This window comes from Ambystoma mexicanum, chromosome 9, assembly GCF_040938575.1.
Source record: "Ambystoma mexicanum isolate Mex_15411 chromosome 9, UKY_AmexF1_1, whole genome shotgun sequence".
Classification (NCBI taxonomy): Eukaryota; Metazoa; Chordata; class Amphibia; order Caudata; family Ambystomatidae; genus Ambystoma; species Ambystoma mexicanum.
Window position 1 is genome coordinate 1,043,648,918 of NC_090931.1, and position 17,455 is coordinate 1,043,666,372.

At 43.9% G+C, this 17,455-nt stretch overlaps 1 protein-coding gene across 4 annotated transcripts in view; it reads left to right on the forward strand.

The window, feature by feature from the left end:
- KCNH7 (potassium voltage-gated channel subfamily H member 7) overlaps window positions 1-17,455 on the forward strand; it is a 2,172,707-nt gene that overhangs the window by 1,581,941 nt on the left and 573,311 nt on the right. The window lies entirely within an intron of this gene.

Sequence of the window (17,455 nt, forward strand, 5' to 3'; positions counted from 1 at the left end):
GCTTGCTTCAATTATTAAGTGATTGAACTTTCGTCCATTCTGAGATTTTCTTGGAGACCTCGCTGGATTTTGAGAGGCTGTTAACTTGAGGGCCGCACTTGTGGGGTTGTCAGTGTTATGACTGGACAGGTTGCTCATGTAATATTTATGGAGGTGACTGCTGCTCTTGCCATAGGCCTCCATTTTGAACCTATAGTGTGCACACTGTGGCACCCAGTGACTGGCCACCGTTTGTTTTGGTGACTCATGTGTGAGCCTGTCCATCTCCGTGACGTAGTAGCCTCTTTTGAGGAGGGCTTCCACTCCTTCTTTGATCCGTGGTCCCAGAGCTGATGCTCTTATGTGAAGGTAGGCTTTTGTCTTTTGTGCTTTGTGATATGGCTCCACTAAGATAAGGTTGTCTGTCTTCATCTCTCTGAATTCTCTGATGTTTTTCAAGACTTTCAGGATGGTCCCCGGTCTAAAGTTAGAGCTTCGGAGTTCTTCCGAATCTGTTCCAACTTAACGATTTTTGTCAGGGGAGGGTGACGATGGCGGAGGTTTCTGGTCGTAACGTCCTGTGATCTGTTAGGATTTTTGGGCTGCTGTGAGCGGTTTTCTTCCAGCCTCTGATCTATGTTGAGTATGCTCCTTTGCTTGTTTCCATCTTTTCGGCATGAGTTTTGGGGTGCCGACTTTGCATGGGAGGCTGGCTTTTTTTGAAAAACTCTGGGCCTCTTAGAGATCTAGGGTTTTCGTTTCCGGGAGAACGCAGTCTATGGTCACTGTTATGCCTGTGTTTTTTGGAGGCCGGGGTGCAGTCCTTTTTTGAGACAAACTTTGTGTTTCTTGTCAAGGGTTTCCCATGGACTTTCTTTTCTGGTGATCGGTGTAGCGTGATATTCATGAGATTTTCATCAGCAAACAAGTCATCAACTGTAATTGGAGATTTTTGATCTAAGAGCTGTGAAGGCATCTGAGTTGAACATGTATTGTCCTAGAGTCTGCGGTTGCCACTGGTTTCTCCGTAATCTTTTTCATTGATGCCACCCTGGAGCCTTCTTTGAGTTCATGTCTTTTTTTCATTTTTGTTGGAGAACCAATGAGAATGGGAGGTTGGTGTGCTTGGTCCAGGCTTTGAAGATGTCTTGCTTTGTTCTCCTCCTGGAGTTTACAGGTTTTTTGACAGCCTTCTAGGTTTCCTGCAAATCTGAAGAGTTGCGTTTCTTCTAGGTTTTCCATGTTCTGCTGTTTTTTTTTAGAAATTGAAAATGTTTGCAGTGGGTGGGCGAATATCGACCTCTGGCTGAGAAGAATTTTGGTACTTTTCTTTGAACAGATTTGGATCTATTTGCGTAGTGAAGTCTGCTGAGTCTTTGATGAAGATAGTTACTAGCGGCAATTCAGTTGCAATTTTTGGACAGATAGTTGGAGCGGGCAGAGTTTGTTCGTAGCGCTCTCTGTCAGCATTGTTTTTAGCGGTAATGTAGCCCTCATTTTAGTGTGCGTCATGGCAATTAACGTGGTTTGATACTTCAGAGTGTCATTTATAGCCTCATACAATTTTCCAAAAGGAGCTGAGGCTATTGTAATTGCTATCATTATTGATGTCAAGTCAGGCTTCTTTGTCAGTGTTTCTCTTTGGCGCAACATAGGAAATTTCCCCAGCCCGGCTTTTTCGGCGGGGCATAGATTGAGGAGGGTCATGACAGTGGAAATAAGCCGGCATCTTCTTCGGAGAGAGGTGATCCCGGCTTCAGTGGGGGAACGTAGGCTCTTGTGCGGGCTGCACTTTCTGTGGCACCAGATAGGCTTGGCCAGTCTCCTCTAAAGCGGGCAGATGGATAACCTCCTCTGTTATCATGGCTATTGGGCGGGGGCCCAGGGATGATCCTTCAGCCAGAGATGTATGCTTCCGATTTTCTGTTTGCAACGGCTGTGCAAAAGGTGGTGTGGGTGCATGAGATGGTTGCTCCGAGTCCTCCTGGACTTCTTCAGGAGTCAGGTCAATGGCGTGGTTTTGGAGCCGGTGGCGGCGTTGGAGTAAAATCCTTTAAGGGGCAAGCCAGAGGTGGCAGGAGATTTTTAAAGTGGGACGCCGTGTCTGGTGCAGTGCCTTTACTTGGAATAAAGGGTGTTTAACGCACCTTTGGCCCCAGTGGGGGGGTCCATTAGGGCATCCAAAATCTCAGCGCCCGTTAGTTCTTCCAGAACGTCATATTTTCTTTTTCCTTGTCTGGAAAAGTAGTCCTTTAAGGAGTTGCAGATCGATGTTTTGGAGAGGAGATTTGGTGGTATTTCTTTTTTATTGGGACCGGGCTGGGTTACAGGTCTTTTCTTTTTTAGATTTGTGTAGTATTTGTTTCTACCCACATTGGTGTTTTTGCTTTTTACTGAAGGTGTTTGGTGTAACTTCAGTTTTTCTGCGGGTAGGTCCAGCTGCGGTTTCGGGCGCTTGTTCTTCCCAAGCAATATCCTCTGGGAGGTGTGTTTCACCAGCACTCCCAGTGTCAAGCCTGACGCTTTTTCCGTCTTTTGTTTTGCCGGCACTGACTTGAAGCGGAAGTAGAGTCTCGTTCTCAGCGGCACGGACAGGAGCCATCACCACCCTGGGCTCTGATGATGCTGTTGAAGCCGCGTCCGCACTTTGCATGCTCTCCTCTTGATGAAGGAGGAGCGGTGGGGAAGTACTAGAAGTGCCACGACACGAACGAAGGTCACCCAAATGTGACGTCACCTGGACTCGAGGAGCGAGTAACTTCTCCACGGTAAGGCTTGTAGTAGGGCCCGGTTCAAGACAAGCTCCTTCCCTTGGTGCCTCGGAATTCCCTTCGGCGGGCAACACTGGGCGGCCGCCAGTGTCAAGTCGATCAGGCATGCTTTCTGGCCGAGACTTTGCCCCTGGTTTGAGGTGGGGTCTTGGCGTAAAAGTCAAAGTTGTTGAAGCTTTTGATGTAATATTCCGCTGGTCACGTTCAATGAGGCACTCCTTTGCTAGGAGTGTAGTTGGGCTCTTTTCTATCAGTGAATTTTCCACCACACACAGCTCCTGCTGGTGCAAGGTGTCTCTGCACCCCGATGCCGATGCCGATAGGAGGCGAACTCTCGATGGAGGACGGGCCGGGACAGCAGCTTGTCTAGGCTGACTCTGCCTCGCACTGCGGAGCCAGCGCCTCTCGTCATCTCCAACCGGTGGTACAGTCTCAAGTGGAATAGTCTCTGTGGAGCTGCCTGCCTCCATTTGAGGGGAGTCTGCCAGTCCTGCCACAGACTGCAACAGACTGCACTACCTCTGCAGCTCGCTCCGCCAAACATACATGTAACCATGCCATGAACACTGGCTGAATGGCATAGAATGTTGAGGAACATGGTACTAATGATAGGTGAAACCCTGTCCATACCTAAAGAGAGGTGAAGATCACCACAGCAAAGAGTGGGAATGCCACAGAGAGGGAGCATTCTGCACACACAAGGTCATACTGGTGCTTGCAATTAATAGATGGGAGAATGCATGCTGGTCTCTACTCCTAGGATAGAAGGGGGGTATACTAAAGGTTCCAGGAGCGAATGGAATGGCCCATTTAAGAAAGACAAGACAAGGAGGGATTTCTTTAGTTATAAAAAAGCCAGGCAGAGTCAGCAACTCAACTCAGCTTTTATAAATCACCTGTAGGGGCTATTGAAGCTGCAGAACATTCCCTGGAGATCAGAGAGAGGCTATAGAGTGCTGGAGAGGCTGCTTATTTTCACCCCTGAAGAAAACTCTGCCAAGATGCTGGAAGGACCTCTAGACACTGCTGAGTCTTACCCCTTTATTGGGACTACTTGAGCTTCACACATAAATCACATCCTGAAAGGGCAGATTAAGCCATTGAGACTGTGGGTTTCTCACACCTACCTTGCAATGTGAGAATGTGAGAGGGTTAAAAATCAATTGAGAGACCAGCATCATGACAGGCTGAGGTAAGCCTAAGAAACTGCTAAAGCTTTTTGCTTTTAGAGTGTAATGGCAGCTGTTGAGTTATTTCATTGGAGGAGCATAAATACCTCTGACAAATATATGTGAGTATGTAAGAGTGACAAGGATGATCCAACCAGCCCCATGGGATACGCCTCTGAGAATTATTTTTAAATAATGGGTTGAAAGGTGCATTATAAGGCATACCTTTTGGGAACTATTGGGTAAAAGCCACACATTTTACAATCAGTGTGGTAAGGTTACACATGAACACATGAACAAATTCAATAGATGCCAGGTGACCAACAGTGCACAGGAACATGATTGATTGATTTTCACCAAAGAATTGTTTGTGACTCTACAGTCAGTCGAACCTATATTATGGTTAGACCATTTCCTAGTCTCTTTTGTGCTTGAGGCTGTGGGGACACAACCTAAAATACCAGCGGGTAAAATCTGGCAGCGCTCATGGCGTTCCAGGGACACTCTAGGTATGGCTTCCTCTACCAGTGCCAAATGTAGAACAGCCACTGTGGTCTCGCTGTCTCTTCTCTCTCAGGCATTATTAGAAGCAGCTAATGTTGCAGCCCCCCTGCAATTTGTTCAGCCTCGTGGGTTTCCATCGGAGCCAGGGTTTACGGACCAATTGAAGGCTGCTCTGGCTTAAATTAAGGCAGGCTGAACATAGATGGCCTTGAGCCTATGACTCAGACTTAAAAACACAATATAAAGAATGCTCTGCAGCTTATTCTCATTAAAGCTACAAAAATATTATACCACACCACTAAAATTGAGTCCTCATTATGTCAGCCCAGGGCCCTGTTCTCAGCAGTCAAGTCTTTCATCCTCAGACAAATTGACCCCTAATGTCACTCCTACCCATGAGTTGTGCGATGCCTTATCACAATATTTTACTATGAAACCAATCATCAGAATATTTTTTCGACTGTAACCGATGCCTCTCACAGTACTAATAACAGCACTCATTCTGTGGCTCCTATTGGTCTGAAGAACTGGTCAGTCTTTCCCAGGATCTCAGAAGAGGCAGTTTGGACAGCTATCCAAAAAATCTAATCTTGTTCCCCCTCTGATGCTGTCCCTCTAGTAATTATGAACATCTCTCTGGATCTCCTTTTAGAGATTACGATGGCTATTAATGACTCATGCCAGTCAGGCTGGTGCAGCAGGAACTGAAGGCGACAAGGGTGATCCCACTCTTGAAGAAGCCATCTTTGGACCCTACTGTTCTGGCTAATTTCTGCCCCATTTCACTTCTGCCTTTTCTTACGAAGCTTCTAGATTCACTGGTGTCACCTCTGCTTTCTACATTTCTCGAGTCTTCTCACCTTCTAGACTCTGCTCAGTCTGGTTTCAGACCTGGTAGAGGCACTTAGAGTGTACTGGTCGCTGTCCAGGATGATATGGCCAAGCTGGTGGACGCAGGTGGAGTGGGTGCCCTGATTTTGTTAGACCTATCAGCGGCATTCGGCACAGACGACAACCGCATTTTGCTATCCTGTCTTGCCCAGATAGGAATTTCTGGACAGGCACTGGCCTGGTTCAGCTCATTCCTGCTGGATCGTACTCAGACCCTCTCTATGCCCCCCCTTATTTCTGCTTCGTGTCACCTCAGTTGTGGAGTGCTGCAAGGCTCCCCTCTGTCCCTGATTCTATTTAATATCTATATTTGGGACCTTGTGTGTCTTATCCACTCCTTCGGTGTCAGATGCTGCTGACGACACTCAGATCCTAATACAATTAGATCTGGATCAGACTGAGATGTTGTGCCTGTGGGGGTGTCTGTCGGCCATGGGGGAATGGATGAACCACAATTGGCTCAAATTGAACGGAGACAAAACTGAGGTGGTGGTGGTGGGCTGTCCCCCTGATCCTACACGTTGGGTGTCCTCCTTCTGGCCTTCTTCATTGGGCTCACTTCCCGTGCCGGTGAGCAAGGTGAAAAACCTGGGTGTAATTCTATCTGCGATAATATCGATGGATAAGCAAGTGACTGCTGTATGCCAAACTGGCCACTTTCATTTTAAAATCTTAAAGAAAGTGCTTCCCATGATTCTCACCCCCCTGCATCCACCAATAGTGGAAGCCATGCTGATATCTCGGCTAGACTATTGCAACTCTCTTTATTTGGCTCAACTGAAGGGCGTGATCCAAAGGTTGCAACAATTGCACAATCTAGCTGAACGCGTTGGTACTGGCTCACCATATGGAGCTCACATATCTCCAGTACTCCGAACATTGCACTGGCTCCCGGTAACCCAGTGTATTGATTTTAAGGCACTGTGTATAGTTCATCACCCCTCCATGAGCAGGGTGCCGAATATCTCCAGGCAAAGATTTTTGTTACGGTCCCAGCCGTGAACTGTGTTCTGCCTCGGCTAACCGGCTGATGGTCCCCACCTACCAGCTGGTACTGATTGGAGGTCAAGCCTTTTCTATAGCAGCTGCGGTGTTGTGGAATGAACTCCCCCTGGCCATTAAGAAAATATCTAACTACTTGGCCTTTAGAAAGGCCGTAAAAACATACTTATTTTAGCCTGAGTTCTTGCTCAGGTTCTAGCTGCAGATCCTTTCCCTCAGCGCCAAGATACCTCAGGGTGACCGTGCGCTCTAGAAATTGACTTAACATAACATTTTCCAACGCACTTTAATGATGCTTTTGCCAACAATATATGCAAGTATTTTGCCGGTGTAAGACGATAAATACTTGGTGGCTTTGCCCATAATGCCTCTAAGAAGACATGTTCATGGTGTCTTTGACAATATAAGTCTTCATTGCCACATGAGAACAGACTTTTGTTGGCATTACACATAACACATGAATGCTAGAGCGATACTAAAAATGTATTATTATACTGGCTGTGTCAATATATATATATTTCTTTTTTTTATTGTGATCTGGTTTACATAAAACCTTACACACATTAAAACACAAATACATTAAATTCATTGCGTATACATACATACATTTTTAAGAACATAAGATCAATTTAATTTAAAAGACGACACAGTGCAATAGTCAGAAATACATTCTCCCCACACATGAGATGCAACCAGAATAGTTACTTGTGGAGTATTCCGTAGTCAAACTGTTCAGTTGCTTGGAGAAACAAATCATTCTGAACGTACTCAAAGTGTGGCAATCTAAACCCCACTGTCACAGAGCTTCCATAGTGGAATTTCCCTTGCAATAATGGCATGCTAGTGGAGAAACACCTTCTGTGGATATGGTGGACCACTTATTTGTTCTTTCCCTCGTATGGAATTGATTCAACCTGAATCTTAGAAACACATAGCGAGCCTTAGCACATGGAAAATATTTAAGACAAACAGACAAATTACCCGTTCTATGGGAAAATCTAGCATATTCCTGATACAGTGAATAATGCGATAAAGATTCAAGCGTTATTCTCCAAACCTCCCTAAACAATTTTAATTCAAACGCTTCCAGATTACCAATTAGCTCAGATTCTGTAGAGCCAATTCTCTCCAGCAGATTAAGCACTTTTGCCTGAAGTAACAGTGCAATTTCCCATAATCTGATGCAGATCCATTTATAAAGAGTTGGGCGGGGATTAAGAAACTTGAAATAGGTCAGTGCTGTCTCCAATGTAACCTAGCCTGTAAGGAAATCAGATTCAGCTAATGTCGAATTTGAAATTGAGGGCGCAAGCCCCAACACATTTTTCCAAAGAGAGCCCTGCATGATATCCAGAGAAGAACTCAAATTTACGGTGGCTGTGTCTAATCCATACAGCACAGGCTCAAGCTTCCCCAAATAGTAGTTTAAGGCAGGAAGAATGTAAAATGTGCATAGTTTCTTAAAGACGCGCTTCATATGGGATACTAGGGGAGACATCTTATAATGCAGTGATGCTTTCCACATCTCAATTGACATTGTGTTTGATACGTTGTAACCCAAATATCTCATAGAGAGCCCCCTCTCAACCATTTCTGTCCCCAGGGACCATTGCAAACCTTGGGCTTTTTCTCTTTGTAAAAGATGACCACCTTCGATTTGGCCCCATTTGCCACTATGTTTTTCAATAGTGTATATGAGCAAAAATGTTGAGTTTCCTTTGGAGGCCTCACACAGTCCTATCAAAGATCATTATGTCATCCACGAAGGCCAACCAATGGATTCTTAGGTGGCCCAACTTGACAGGTATCAAATTGTTGTTGCCCCACAAGTCCTCAATCTTGCTAAAATACATGTTGACTAAAGTTGGTGCCAGTGTGCACCCCTTTCTAAGCCCCAAATGAACCTGAATGGGTTTCGAAACCGCTCCATCCTTTTTCAGATGGATTCTCAGGGTTGAGTTGTGATGCAGCACAGCAATAAGCTGAACAAACTTGCGAAGAGCAGCCAGCCTCAGAAGCTTGTCGCACAGTCGCTGTCGCACAACACAATCAAAAGTGATGTGAAATCCAGGGAGGCCATATAAATATTTCTCTGCTGGGAAGCATTAACACTGAGCAGCAGATGTTTAACTAAAGTTGCATTCAGAGGCATGCCCATCTGTTGCTGAAACCCCAACTAGAAATGGGCTACGATATTCACTGAATATATTAAGATCTCCGAGCAGCAGAATGGAAAAAGACCTTACAAGAGGGATCAATTAGGGCAAATGGCCTATAGTTGGCTGGATCCTTGGGGACACCCTTCTTATAAATCAGGATAATAGTAGATTTTATCCAGGAAATCGGCACTATATGTGTGGCATATATCGCATCAAAATGAGGTTTGAGGAAGTACGGCCAGGTAGTCAGGTCCTTTTTTTAATCAAAAATGACAGCAATCCATCAGGACCCAGTGCCCTAGAATGTTTCAATTTGTTTGTAGTCCAGACTATGTTGAAAATCTCAGGGGCGGAGGCCATCACATACATGATTGTTTAACAGATCTGTGTTGTAAGCGACTTCAATTCAACACTACAGCTAAGTCAATGCCTAGTCTGGGATGCTGATGGAAGCCCTTATTGATGTATTTTTATGTCCAGTTCGTTTACTCTAGATGACAACCCTTATATAACACCCCTCTCTCAGAATCCCCCTGACCCCGCTGAGCCAAGAAGTAGGTTTGTTTTGCAAATTTAAAAGGTTTATTTGAAAATTAAACTATATATTAATATATATATATATATATCACACTTTTATAATAAATTAATATTTGATATCACAGAATATGAGATATATGATGTTGATCAACAATGGATAATGTTATAGTGGTACACTCTTTTTAATGGCTTAGAAGTTGATATAGAGAGGATAAAGTAGCTGAGAATGCTCATATGGCTTCAAAGACAATGCAATGATGAATGAAATGCAGTACAGAAAATAAACTTGATATGATTTCAACCAAAACAATGTAATCACTTTCCCCCTGGTAGCAATTCACCCCCCCCTTTTTGTAATGTAAAGAGATGGAAGGAAAGCACACGGTTCTCAGGAATGCAATCAAATATAATTCAGTTCCCCCCTAGCAAGCTTAGAGGAAAACAGGTAGAAGTTTTTAACACAGGCCCAAACTGCTTTGAATGTGATGACAATGAAGTGAGAAATGTGCTAAAATTGCTTTTAATTCCCTATAGGAGGTTCACAGCTACTTTGTATTAGTTCAAGATCACTTTAGCAATGCTCTATGAATGATTGTCAGGTGGCAAACGAATTTCAGCAAAGGAAAGCAAGGAGCTGCTATTTTGACACGTGAAGAAATTTAGCCAAATCGCAAATCGCAGCAATTTAGTCACGTGCGTCGAGCGCAATTACGGAGGCACTATAAGGGGTAGCAAATCGGTTTTAGGTTCGTTGGAAAGCTTAGAATTAAAACTCGCTCCTAGCACAAACGGTTCTGGAGATACGGACGATTTTGTGAAGGTAGTTTCTCAAAAGAAAAGTCAAGCTCAGAATGACAGATGACAGTTTTCAGTTTTAAAGATGACAGAATGACACGATTCTAGGAGGCAGTTCTAATAGGTTAAAATAGTTTGGATTAGATTATTTTAAACTAAGAGATTGGTTTTGGCACAGTGCTAGCTGGGTACTCACTCTAGATTTTGGACAGGAATGCGACTTCGTCACGGATCGGGTCAACCGGTTGGACTGGACTCCTGGCGGTTCTCTCGCCACGGACGATCTCTGCCTGGTTCTGCTCACAGCGATCTGGGTCAGCTCTGCTAGCGGCGCTGCACAGCGGTCTGGATCTCTGGTTCTGACAAAAGTTCTTGGCACTGCACGACGGTCTGGTCTCTGGTTCCGGGTACAGCTCTGCTTTCTGGGTGTTTCTGGCACAGGGTTTTAGCCAGAATCAGACAGCTCAGCCCGGCTGTCTGAATAGTTTGGTTTGGTTCCTGTGTTTTGAAGGCCTTCTGATAGGAGTTCAGCTGTTGGGTTCTAGAGTTCTTGGAGTTTCTGGATGTGAAGTCTGAAATCAGGATGTGGAGTTGTCTGTCAAAATGCTCTGCAGAAAGTGAAAAAGAAAGTCCTATCTGGCTTCCAGTGGCTCTTTTTGTGTGTTTAGAAAGTGGGTGGGTTAGCTAATTCTGTATGCCCAACCGTCTCAACTTATCATTGGCCAGTTCTTCCTCTCTTCCTTGATTGGGGGAAGGAAATTGAGTGTCAGAGTGATGTCAGCCATTTATGATCTATTGAAGAAAGCCCCTTTACTTTTGCTTTAGAAATAATTTTTCATAACTACACATATTTCCCAGATGCACAGTTGTTTGACATTACATTTACATATTACAGATTACTTAAGGTACATTCTGGCCCAACTCTGATCTTCCTGGGGGCTTGCATTCAAAAATGACAACTTATTTTCATTTTTAGTTGGTTTACCAATGTTAAATCTGTATCAAAAATTACACAAATGTACACCCTCCTTCTGCACACATTCCAGTAATTTGCTAGGTCTCTAGCATAAACCCAGTGTCTGTAATATCAATAAATAACAGGGTTTTGCCTCAGAACATGGTACAAAGTTGAATCAAGTCTTGAATTGTGGGCACATTTCCTAGATTAAGGTTCTCCAAATTGCACATTTTTGTGAGCTTAATACAATATTTTAGAAGCATTTAACTTAAACATATATTTGCTGCAATATGATTCCACAAAAGTGTCTGGGTCCGCCCCCAGAAACTTGGGAGTCAGGAAACACATGTCTCTCCTTCCAGGCAGGGCTCTGTTTACAGTCCACACTGAAAATCAACATACCCCATTCAATTGCAAGGGTCTATTGTGTTGGGTCCAGCAGGCTGAGGTCAACAGACCAGGGGGCCACTCTGCATTTGATTAACAGAAACCTGTGATTTCCTGGGCTGTTGTGTGGGTCTCTGAGGTGAGAAGGTTTCCCAGCCTCTTGGCCTGTTAATGCAATCAGATTGTCTCTGGGAACAGCAGGTGGTTAAGAGTTTTAATTAAGCAGCGAGCCTTTGAAGTTTCCAGCTGTCTCAGGAGGCTGATTAGCTTCTGAAGTAGCAGTTCTCCTGTCAGAGTTTAGACAGCTAGCGCCAGTTTGTGGACCAAGCTGGTACTGCACCCCCATGATTTTAGCAACTTTTGGACATCAAGAAAATTAATTCCCAACAGCTCTGGGTTGCTTTTGGCAATCAGCCTTGCCATTCCCAATGGTTTCAGGCTACTGTGTGTGTAACCCAATGTTGGTTTTAGGCAGTGCCCTCCTGTGCTCACAACATAGGCAAAAATGGGTGGCAGCCTATTCTTCATGTTTTCCCTGTGCATTTTCTGGGGAGTTCTGGCCATCATGATGTTTTCAATGCCAGTAATGCACAGTTTATTTTTGTGGTGGGGCTCGGTTGCATGGGTAAAACATCCCACAGTGTGATAATTCAATCCTGAAGGGATACTCAACTTTCCCAAGAAATAGGACACCTAGGTGTTCTCCTGGATGACAGGACCCACAAGTCTGGAAGTTGCATCCGTTTTCATATTGATGCAAGACCAGAACCGCCGCATATCAGCTTTCAAGAGTGTCCACAATATGTATTGGTTGTCCCTTAAAAAGAGATCAAACCTCAATGATTTGACAAAGTTCCTGTGCACTCCTGTTTTTTGAGTTTCCTCCATTGAGGAGGCCATCCCCCTTAATATTGTAGCCTTGTTTTTTTCCCTTTTGTAGTCCCTGGTTTTGCAGTCAAACAAATGGGGATAAGAACCTTTGGTTCGTAGATCTGTTTCAAATGATGTCCTCTGGATGGATTCAATAATGCATACATCCAAAGGTTTGTCACCTCGTTAGAGAGGGGGCCTGCCCAATCCAAAGTCTTCATCTTCACACCCAATATCATCCTGGAAAAGCAATTTAGTATGTTTGTTATACATTCTTGCATCCCAGTGGCAGGTTAACCCATTCCTGTCCGTTCTTATGGGTACTAGCAAGGGACAGACTTCATGCCTAACTCAGTTTGGTTCTTTGATGGTGAAGTAATTCATGCGGTGGTCACTAACCCCAGGATCATGAGAAATCAGGTTGTGCTTAACTTCTAATTGTTACATGTACCAAATAGACATGAAGCGGTCCCACAGAAGACCCCTCCTAAGTTATTTTTGTGGTCAGTTGTGGGATACAGGATAGAAGGTTTAGTTCCTGTCCCTCAACACAATGGGCATTAAACCCCCTCCTCCCTGTCAACAATCATAGCATGATGGTAGCCTGCCATCAAACAGGAATCAAATTTCTGAGTTAAAATTGAATGAAAAACAGAGATAGATTGTTTGGCCGGATTCGATTACATGTTAACTAGCAAAACATCACGAATTCCCTTCAGAAAAAAGCCATGCACTGCTAGAATACCCTCGCCAGCAAACCACAAGGAAGATGCAGTGAAACCCAGTGTCTAGGGCTATACCAATGCCTCCACTGGGACTCCCCTTAGCCCCAAACGTTGCAGGATATGAGAAAGTTGAGTATGCCTACAAAACAAATGATCCCATGTACATTGTTTCTTGTATGAACAAGATGTTACATTTATGTAAGTCAAGGGAGCGGTGTGACGTGTACCAGAAGCTGTTCAACCCACATGTGTTCTCGGATAGAATCTTGATTTCCCCATTGCTATGGTTGATTGATTCCAGCCGTAAGGGAGACCAAGGTTTTAATGGCCAACTGTATCCAGGACTAATCTGGTGCCTCTTTAGTCTTTGTAATAAGATGCAATTCTGCTTGTATGATGGCTAGTAAACATGAGGCCATATCACTGGAAATAGCAGACAATTTTGGTGCACTATTAGGTGGTGATAATAACAGCTTTGCTGCCTCAGAAGTTCAAACTATTGGTGCACTATTAGGTGGTGATAATAACAGCTTTGCTGCCTCAGAAGTTCAAACAGGTCATAACAAAGTGATTGAAAGATGGCCCCCTGAGACCAAACCAAGTTGAAAACAATCTCAGAGAAAAATGTGAGGCCATACGATAATTGGTGTCCATATAAAAAGTAAAACAAATTCGATGTGCCCAGAATGTAGGGACCTTAGCGTGGGAATTTGAGTGAATAGGTCCAATACCCTTGTCCTAATCAGCCGCATACTGCCATGTATCTGTTTACTCACCTCCCAGCCAACGATCTTAGAGGCACATGCCACATTGTGATCCATCTAATACAACTGAACCCTCGAGGGATCCATCAGGGCCATGTACGAGGGGCCTATTATGGGATGGTTTGACCTATGCCACCCCGCCATACAGTCAACCTGTGAAATATCACCATTCAAATTGACAGTTCTAATCGCTGGAGCAGTAGAATGATCCTGGTTGTCAATCAGGTTGCCATAAACCAAAGGCGGATGAGGCCCATATAGAAATTTTGTCATGTGCAGATTGTTATTCTTAGGATTAGTACCGTGGGGTATCCAAAAGGAGGTAATTTTGGACTGGTGAGCTCTACCCAGTGCCTCAGTCAAATTCGAAGCAGAGAGTGCTATTTGCCCCTCTGTAAGCTGCTTCTAGGTCATTATCTGTGGATTAACCACCATGGTTTCCTGAATGATGGGATCAGTACCGATCTCTTTAAGCCTCACAATAGGGCTGGTAGGGCAATCAATCATTGTTGGCACCGATTTCACCTCCGTGCTCTTAGTCAATTTGTTGAGCTTCAGAATAGCCCCCTCCCCACTTGTGGTTATTGTAGCTAGCCCACATCGTGGGGTGAAGGGACATTACCATACACATTTAGATCAGTGATGGGGTCAATGGCACACAGCTGATGTACATGTTTTTTGGAGGCACCAGCGGGTCTGGGTTTAGATGGAGGTTGATTTTTAGATGTTCTCCCTTTATTAGCTTTCCTCTTTTTTTCCCCTAGTCAAATCGTTGGAACAGGGCAGGGCTCCCCATACTGAGTAAAGCCCCCAATGCACTCCTCCAATGCCGTTGGGGAATTGGGCAACTCAGTGGTATCCAAACATGGAGGGCCCATGCATTCTGTCACCAGTAAAGGGGAGCTTGGGACAGATACATTTGGCCTATTTGTATCACCTTCCCTGGTTTGGGGGACCAGGGATGAAAATCACAATTACCAATATCTCTACTAGAGAGCCCGCTCATATATCCCTCCACAAATGAACATTTTTCATTTATCAGATTCAAAGTGTCGCTGTTGGCCCTTAACGCACTAGAGACCAGTTCTTGTTGGTGATAGAGTGCAGTTAGCTTTTTGTTATTATTTGATGAAAATGTCCCCCTAATAGGCTCTTTTCTAGGCCTATATGTTTCAAGTGGGGGAAGTTATCCCAGTTATCCTTTTACTCCTTTCGCTAGAAGAAAACACTACACTTGAAGATTTTACCTGCCGTTTTAGACAGGCAATAAAGCAGGCTTTCGAAACACATGCTGCCCTTAAATCGTCACCCCTGAAAAAGCCTCTAATTACCATCGTACCTTTCCATTCAGAGGTTATTGAGGTTACAACACTTAAACACAAACTAGAACACATATGGCGTAAACATCCCACTGATCACAACCTTTCTGCATTCATGCAGATGGCTAAAACCTAGCAGATGGCTAAAACCTATAAGACTTCGATGTTTCGGGCTAATGAAGTAAGTCTGAAAACTAGAATTTTAGCAGTTAAATCTAGACCAAATGAGTTGGTTTCCATCCTACAGGAGCTAAAGGGAAGTACTACCACCTCCATGACACCCATAGACACCAACTGGTATCAACGTGTCCATCATGGCTTTATAGAAAAGACATGAAAACACCAGGAGAATACACAAGACAAAAAAAACTATTAGCCAATACAGTAGCTTCTCCCTCCAATTTAGCTAGAGGACATATTTCTGAATTAGCACTTTTCTCGTTTAAAGTATTCTCTGAAAATGAAGTTTTATGATTTAGTTCATAAACTTAAACCTACCTCCTGCAAAGGTGATATTTTCCCAGCCACATTCTTTAAATATTTTATTTCAACCTTGCTACCTTGGGTTTATAAATCGATGTTTTCAAGAAGCGTCTGTACCTGAAAACATTAAGGAGGCTTGGGTCACTCCTTTGTTGAAGAAGGAAAATCTTGATACCGAAGAGGTTGGAAACTATCAACCTATTACTAATGTGCTGTTTATCTTAAAGATTCTTGCCAAAATAGCATATATGCAATATCAATCGTTCGTAGAATCTCAGGATATTCTGGCAGCTCAGCAGTCCGGCTTTCGCCCCAATTATGGGTAAAAAAATTGCTCTGTTGCATATGAAGTCAGATATTGCTGGTACGATTGAGGATGAGAATGTGGCGATGTTCCTGCTACTGGAACTTTCTGCGCATTTGATCTGGTGGATCAAAGTCTTCTGGCAGATAGACTATCCTCCACTGGAAGATGTTCCCTTTCTGCCACACAATGGTTTAAAACTTTTCTCGGTCCTACAAACATGAAGGTTGTAAAAGGCACCATGTATTTTAGCAGAACTGCTCTGACTTGCGGAGTCCCTCAAGTGTCTTGTCTGTCGCCCCTGCTTTTTAATGTTTACTCAAGGCTCCTGTGTGATCGTCTGTCCACTTTCGGGCTATCTTTTGCAAATTACGCTGATGATACCCAGATCGCCTTAAGGTTGTCTGGTGTATATACATTGATGAGTCTGAGCAACTAAATACCATTTTCACGGCAATACAAAAATGGATGGCACAGAATTCCTTGGCTTTGAATAACTCCAAGACCAAGCTTCTCATCTTGGGTACTCAACATATGCTGCAGAAGCTTCCAAAATACAACAGTTTTATAATTGCTCAAGACATCATTCCTGTTTCTAAGTCGATGAAGACTTTGGGAGACGTTTTTGATCCCCAGTTATCTTTTAACAGGCAGGTTAGTTACCGTAAATCCACATGCTACTTTTTTATACAGCTATTATGGCATATTCGTCCATTTCTAACTGATGCAAATCGAGCAATGTTATCAGCTACTATCATAAACTCTAAACTGGATTACTGCAACAGTTTACTTATTGGAACATCACAATCGAACATAAAAAAACTCCAGGTTGCTCAGAACGGCGCTGTACATGCCGTCTGTGGCTTGAAGGATCAAGCACATGTGAGCAAAGCTCGCAATTCGTCGGAGTCTACAATATAAGAGTCTAGTGATAGTTTTAAAGTGCCTCAACAATGAGGTCCCATTGTATCTGAAAACCAGGATTACAAGGAATCCCATCAGATGTACCTTACATTCTAATAACATCGACGTACCCATCTGAAGAAAATTGGGGGAGCCTGTTTCAATCTTGGGCCCCTACTTTATGGAATTCAGGTCCCAAACATCTTGCAGACAGTAACTCGACTACTCTTTTCCAAAAACATCTAAAGACGTTTCTTTTCGATGAAGAGCTTGGTTAACTGACCTAATGAATTTCATCTTCCCACTGTTTTGGCTCACCCCTCTTTTGATGACTAGGTTTTCTCCCTCTTTGTCTTTGTTTTTTTCTTTGTGAGTGCCCTGAGGTATATGGGTTTGTGGTGCTCTAGAAGAGAGCAGATAGATAGAAGTCTCCCGGCGAAGATGAGGAGAGCGGAGAATGCAGGACTTCTTGCCCCATAGATCTATTAGCTACCTGCACCTCTACTTTCTGTGAAGCCATGTTTTTTCTTATGTTATACAAATCTTTAGCCATCGCCTTAGTATCTCTTCCCCCTCCCCAATCTGTAGCCCCCTACATTGGGAGCCTTGATGAGCAAATACAGAAAATGTTCCCACAAACTTCGGATGGACCTCAATCAATATATGATGGTTATTGGTATCATTCACTGTACCTCCCTGACAGCCTATAGATTGATGGCCCTCTAGGTCCTATTGGTTGTTCACTTCTCGGAGATTATCAGTCTCCACTTGCCTGGTCCCCCCCCCCCTCTCACCCCCTTTTCATATCCTAGGCGTGGGGACAAGTGGTTTAATCAGTTTGCACCCAGACAGCAATTCCAAATCTGTGATCTCTTTTACACCACCCCTTCTCTACGTTGTTATATCTAAAAAAGAGCCATCAGACAGGTTTACAC